This window comes from Cebus imitator, unplaced genomic scaffold (genome assembly GCF_001604975.1).
Source record: "Cebus imitator isolate Cc_AM_T3 unplaced genomic scaffold, Cebus_imitator-1.0 Scaffold5, whole genome shotgun sequence".
Lineage (NCBI taxonomy): Eukaryota > Metazoa > Chordata > Mammalia > Primates > Cebidae > Cebus > Cebus imitator.
In genome coordinates this window covers 6,689,499-6,696,742 of record NW_016107320.1, presented here as the reverse complement: position 1 = coordinate 6,696,742, position 7,244 = coordinate 6,689,499, and the positions used below count along the sequence as shown (strand labels likewise).

Here is a 7,244-nt window from a genome sequence, read left to right as displayed (position 1 = left end):
ACTTTGGAAAGAATGATGATTATATGCCTTGGAGATGGTCATCTCGTAAAATATCTAATGCAGTTTCTCCGTGTCTCTTGGATTTCTTTGAAAAAAATAATGACTTTGAAAAGAATGATGATGAGCCTTGGAGATGGTCATTTTGCATAATATCTATTGCAATTTCTCTGTATTTCTCAGATTTGCATATCAACCTCTCTATAGAGATGGGGAAATTTTCATTGACTGTATTCCCAAATGTATTTTTCACATTCCTTATTCTCCTTCCTTCTCTCTTAGAAATGTCAATGACTCACAGTTTTGTTTAGTCTCTTTACATTATTCCGTATTTCTTAAAGACTTTATTCATTTTTTTAAATTCTTTTTTTAATTTATTTTTGTCTGACTTGGTTGATGCAAAGGATTGGTCCTCAAGCTCTGAAATTCTTTCTTCACCTTGCTCTAGTCTGTTGTTAATGCTTCAAATTGCATTTTGAAATTCCTGTAGTGAATTTTTTAATTCCAGAAGTTCATTTTGATTCTTTCTTAAAATGGCCATGTCATCTTTTTGGATCATTTTCTGGATTTCTTGAATTGGATTTCAACTTTCTCTTGAATATCACTGAGCTTCCTTCCATCCAGATTTTGAATTCTATGTCTGCCATTTCATTTCGTTCTGGTTAAGATCCATTTCTGGGGAGCTATTGCCACCCTTCAGAAGTAAGAAAACACTTTCTGAATTGCTGGAGTTCTTACCCTGATTACTTTTTATCTGAAGTAGGGGGGTGCTGATGTTTCTTTTTCTTTTTGTAGTTTCTGTTGTGTGAATCGGGCCTTTTGGTTTTACATTTTTTCCCTTGAGGATTTGACTGTGGTATTTCTAGTGCATAATCTATTGGTCTCAGTTCTAGATGCTTTCAGAGGGCCAAAGTTCTGTGTGAGTTGTCTAGTTGTGGCTAGTTTCCTGCTTTGGGTTTCACAGGCTTTCCACACTGAAGAAATTTATTTTTGTTTGGTAGTATAATTTAAGCTGTGATACAGTAGCTAGCACTTAAGAATAAGGCCCAGCAGATAGGCTGTTACTGAGCTATGGGCTCAGTGGTTATGCAGCCATGCTCTGAGGAGGAGAGATGAGGCAAAAGATGACCCTCTCAATAAGTTTGTTGCCAGATCTTGAAGAAGTCCCCTTCAATCACTGGCACCACATCTACCTCTCCTTAGCCCCAAGAGGGGCCCTTGTAGGCTACACTCAGCCCTCTACTAGGGGTGGCCCATGCCAAATGTTAGGTCATGAGGAGAGTTACAACTATCTGTGAACCTACTAGTCCTCTGAATTTGGAAGAGTCACATCAGGTTGTTGAATATATCCGGTGGAGGTCTGGTGATGAAGTGGGTCAAGAGTGGAGGATTCCTGGGCAGGGCTGTGGTGCCACAGATGTGCAGTTGGTGTGGTGCCCATGCCTTGGGATTTTTTAGCCCAGCAAATAGCTGTGGAGTCCACCCAGCTCACCATCTCCCTAACAGGTCTCCCTCCAGTGTCTGCCCCAGGAGCAGGCCTGACCAGCTAAATTTGTCCAAAATCTTCTATACCCAGATCACTGGGTTCTTCCAGGTATTCCAGGCTGCAGGGCTTCCTCAGACAGAAGCTGTGGCTAACCAACAGACTACACCCTTCCCAGACCATTTGCAGAGGGAGGGGCATCTTGCTCCCATATTGGCACCAGAACCTGTGCCTCATTCTTCTCTGTGTTTTGAGAGTAGGGCTCCTTCCTGCTTGAGCTCTGGCCACAGATTTCAGCTCAATACACTGAGGGGGTATGATTGGACCCTGAGGGGTTGGGACCAGCCTGCAGTTTTATCTTCTGGCTCCCTGGGGTCAAGCACCAGCAGTGCTGGGGATATGAGCTGCTCCCAAGAAGCTGGCAAAACACTCAGGTGGGTTAGTAGCGGCTGTGCTGTATGTACCCTTTCAAAGGAGCACGGGGCCAGCAGAAAAAATGGCATTGCAAAACCTTTTGGGCTCCATGCAGGTTTGAACTCTACCTCTGCCTACTCTTCAGGCATTTTTCCCTGCCAATTCAAATGTCTGTTGGGGTCGTGGACTCTCTTGTAGCTAGGATCCCAGAGATCCAAGGCAGGTGTGTGGTGCCCCATAGTTCCTTCATTCACCACTTCCTTCAGAACTCTTCAGGACTCAGAAGCAAGTCCTACTACTAGATGACTCTGTGCAGCCTTCCCAGTTTCCTCCCTCTTCAACCTCAGTAACTCTGTGTCCATTGACTTTTAAGTGTTTTCTCTCAAAAGACCTGTTTGAAGTCTGATTATTTACTCAATATTTTGAGTTCTCTTTGTGGGATAGGTGTTTCCTGGCTACATCTAGTCAACCATCTTAGCTTCTTCCCCTTGTTTTCTTAAGATGTGAATTCAGGTTATTTATTTGCATTTTTTTAATGTAAGCATTTATAACTATAAACTATCTTAACACTGTTTTTCTTACATCGTACAAATTTGGATACATGGTATTTTTATTTTCATTTGCCTCAAGATATTTTACAATTTCCTTTGTGACTTCTCTTTTGACCCATTCATTGTTGAATATTGTGTTGTCTAATTCAAATATTTGTAGAATTTCCAGTTTTCCTTCTGCTATTGATTTCTAGTTTCGTTTCATTGTAATAAAAAAGACACTTTCTGTGATCTTAATCTTTTAAAACTTATTAAGTCTTGTTTTGTATTTTAATGTGGTTTATTCTAGAGAATGTTCCATGCATACTTAAGAAAACATGTATTCTACTGCTGTTGGGTGTAGTGTTCTGTATCTATTGGGTCAAATTTGTCTATAGTGCTGTTCAAGTTTTCTATTTCCTTATTGATCTGTCTGGATTTTCTATTCATTTTTTAAAGTATGTATTATTAATATTGTAGCACTGTCAATTTCTCCCTTCAATTCTGTCCATTTTTTATTTCTGTATTTAGGAGTTCTGATATTTGATTCATATATGTTTATGATTATTATATCTTTATGATGAATTGACCTTTTTATCATTCTATGATGTCCTTCTTTGTCTCTCGTAACAGTTTCTGATTTAAAGTCTATTTTGTATAATATTAGTATAGCCACCTCTGCTCCTTTATGGCCACTGTTTGCTCAGAATATTTCTTTTTATCTTTCACTTCTAACTATATGCTTTTGTACATAGTATAGAGTTGGGTAGTTTACTTTTTTATCCATCTTGCCAATCTATCAATCTATGTCTTTTGAATGGGGAATTTAATCCATTTACATGATTTGAAAGTAATTACTGATATGAAAGTATTGACTATTACCATTTTGTTATTTGCTATTTGTATGTCTGGTGGCTTTGTTAGCCTTCTTTTCCTCCCTTATTGATTTCTTTTGTGTTTGATTGCATTTTTATAATGACATGTCTTGATTTTCTTCTCATTTCGTTTTGTGTATAATCTATAGATATTTTCTATATCTATAATCTATAGATATAGAAAATATAATGTCCTAAAGCTTTAATAATCTATTTTAAAATAAGGACAACTTTAACCAAATACCAAAAAAAAGATACTCCTTTAGTGCTCTGCCTATCCCCCTTTTTATGTTGTTTGTTGATGTTACAAAGTAAACCTTTATATATTGTGTCTTCATTAACATAGATTTATAATTTTTTATTTTGTCTTTCAAATCCTATAATACAATAAAAGATGGAGTTACAGATCATAATTACAATAATTTTTTTAAAGGCAATCAGTTATTTAATTAGGTTCTTAAGACATTTAGAACACCAATTTGTGAAGATAAACTCCATTCATCAGGGCAAACACAAATCACAGGTAGCCCTGGAGCTGAGGAATAGTTTTGATTTTTGGTAAAATTTGTGAGTCCCCAGCTTTCTGATCAATCTTGCACTGCTCTGTAATCTCACATTTCTCTTTTTCTGTGTTGAAGATCTCACCTTCCTGGTGTCTAGGCTGCCACAGCTGCTTCTTCTTGAAGTAAGCATCAGTAAGATGTTTTGGGATTTTTACATTGCTCATGTCAATTTTGGTTGAGGTGACAATGACAGATTTCTGGTGTGTTCTTCATAGAGGATCTTGGTTGAGGACCAGAGGTCCAGTCACAAATAACAAGCCACTAGCCAGCTGCTTCAGGAAAACCACCCTCTCGCCCCTGTGGCGTCCAGTGAACATGATCACAATGGTCCCGGGGTAATGCTGGGTTACAGTTTTCTCACATGCTGGCTGAAGTGTTTCTTTGCCATGGCTCAACAGCTTTTGATGCACATCTTCAGTAGGATAATATCTGGGCATTTTGTGAAGTTTAACCACCCGGGTACCACCGTTTTTGTCACTACCAACTGGTTTTGTAACAGTTGCAAGAAGCTTCTCCTTCTTTTTCTTTTCAACCTTGGCTTTAGCGGCTGAGTACTTCCTCTTATACATGGCCTTTCTGGAATACATAGCAGATCAGGAATACTTGCCAATTCCCCCATTCTGGCTACAATGGGGCTTCCCCTTCTTGGGCTTTTTAGCCTTGAGGTTACCCTTTTTCACCTTGCCACCATCATCAGCCTTCTTGGCTTCAGGTTTCTTCTCTTTAGTATCCGGCTTCTCAACTTTTTCACCCACCATCTTGCAAGATGGGAAAGAGCAGGAACAGTTTTTAAATTGTCGATGTGTTCACCTTTACTGGGGAACTTTATATTTTCTTTGGTTTTGAGCTTCTGTCTAGTGTCCTTTCATTCCAAATTGAAGAGCTTTGTTTAGCATTTCTTGTAGGCAGACATAATGGCATTTCACCCTTTCCGTTATTGTTTATCTGGAAATGTCTTAATTTGTTCTCATTCTTGAAGGAGTATTGCCAACTACCAAATTTTCAGTGGACAGGATTTTTTTTCCAGCACTCTAAATATTTCGTTCCACCACTTTAAGGCCTGTAAGTTTTCTGGGGAGAAATCTTCCTATAGTCTTATTTAGGATCCTGTGTACATGAAAAGTTGCTTATCTCTTGTTGCTTTCAAGATTCTTTGTCTCTCACTTTCCAGTTTCATTTTAATGTGTCTTAATGTGGGTCCCTTTGGGTTTGGTCTAGAATGTATTGAGCCTCTTGAAAGATATTTCCATGTTTTTCCTCAAATTTGAGATTCTTTTTCAGCTATTATTTTTTCAAATAAACTTTCTTCCCCTCTCTCTCTCTCTTCTCCTTCGAGGACTCAAGTAATATGATATTGGTCCACTTACTGTTATTCCATAAGTCTCTTAGGCTCTGTTTATTTTTATTCATACTTTTCTTTTATGGTCCTCAGACTTCATAATTTCAAATGATCTAGCTTCATGTCTGCTGATTCTTTTTTCTATCTAGTCAAGTCTGCTGTTGAAGTCCTCATGAATTTTTAAATTTAGTTATTGTACTTTCAGGTCAAGAATTTATGTTTGGTTCTTTTTCATAATTTGTATATGATTTTTAAAATCTTCATTGTTTCATATATTATTTTCCTGACTTTCTTTAGTTTGCTGCCCTTGTACTTCTTTTATCTCTTTGAGCATATTTAAGACAGTTGTTTTTGAATCTTTGTCAAGTAAGTCTGAAGCCTTTCTTTCAGGTCAGTTTTGGGATATTTACTTGGCTAATTTGAAGAGGCCATGTTTCTCTGTTTCTTTATATGCCTTACAATCTTCTGTTGAAAATTCAGTGTTTGAATAAAATAGCCACCACAGATAGTCTTTGGAAACTGGCTCCATGCAGGGGAAGACTTTCACAAATTGACCCAGTGTAAAAGCTTAAACTTTCCTCAGGCCTTTTCTTGGAATTCACGTTTCCTGGTCCTATGCATGTGCTTTTTATCCAATTCCCTTGCTTTTACAATCCATAAGAGTCTAACCTCTGCTCTTTCACAGGGCCTTAGATGTTCTACTGTTTTCCTCTGCCTCTAATCTATTGTCCTAGGCACCAATGGGTCTGCAGTTATTCCGAAGCCCTCTCACGCCATTGTGACTAACACTGTTTTTAGCAACCTTCAACTTGACATCCAAAACTTGCCATTATTTCTGTCAATGTTCCAAGTCAGGCAAGATAGAAACAAGTCCCTTGGGCAGCCCCCTATACAAACCAGAATGTTGCAAACAAGGTTTACTCTTTTTATTTTTCATCCTGAAAGAATAATCAGTCATTGGATGGCTTTTCTCCCTTGCCACATCAGGGAAACAGTAGGTAAAATCTTACGAAAAAAAAAACATAAAATTCCTACTATTTTGACTGTGGACTTTTCTTGGTTGGGCACTTGTTAGATTGCTGTAGATACTTAATGGTTTTCTAGAGTTCTCACAAAGCTACTTTGATTGGTATGTTGTTGTTTACTTGACATTTCTGAGGGAGTTGGAGAGTGTGGAGCTTCCTAGTTTGCCATTTCCACATTCATTCTTTACAAAAACATAAATTGGGTGACATACCTCCATAAATTCAATAAATTAGTCAGTGTCTTCCTATTAAAGTAAGGTCCTAGCTCCTTGGCCTTCAGGCATTACATAATTTATCTCATGCTTTTGTTTTGCTCTCCAACTGCAATTTGCTCCATTCTTTCCCTTCTCACTAAGCTCCAACCATAACAATCTTTTAGTTCTAAGAAAGCTCAAGTTTGTTCTGTCTTGGGGCCTTTGCATGTACTCTGACTTGTATCTAGAATACCTTTTCTTCTCTCTCTGCATTGCTATGCCTTTTTTGTCCCTCTAGAGTTATGAGATCCCTCCTCAGGAGTGTTGTCGCTCACCTTTCAGATTAAGGTAGTCACATTGTTATATGCAACAGGGAACCAGAATTTTTGTTGTTCATATCACCATTTCAACTGTAAACATATAATTTTTCATTATATTATATATATATATAATTTTTCAATATATAATTTTTCATTATATATTTGCAGTTGAAATAGTGATATGAAGAACAAAAAGGGTATTCATTCAATATCAACCTCCCCTACAAGCTGCTAAACCCTTTAGCATAGAGAAAACATTTGCTATTAATTGCTGTTATCTACAGTACCTATCACAAATCCTTGGACACAGCAGGCACTTAAAAAAAACTATTTTTGATTGTTTCTTTAATGAATTATTGAAGCTTTCCATTTGTACATTTGCCTTGTTTTATTTGCTTTCCTCTTTAGTCTTATGGAAATTCTGCTGCATATGGTTTTCTTTCGGCTTTTAGTACTTACACACTAGACTAGACTGTCCCGACGTCTTTCCATAGTACCTGGGGC

The 7,244-nt window shown here is 37.6% G+C and overlaps 1 pseudogene across 1 annotated transcript; it reads right to left on the bottom strand.

The window, feature by feature from the left end:
• Positions 1 to 3,765: 3,765 nt before the first annotated feature.
• Positions 3,766 to 4,639, bottom strand: LOC108309652 (annotated as a pseudogene). The gene has a single exon (XR_001827442.2). The product of XR_001827442.2 is annotated as a 60S ribosomal protein L6-like (transcript).
• Positions 4,640 to 7,244: the final 2,605 nt, after the last annotated feature.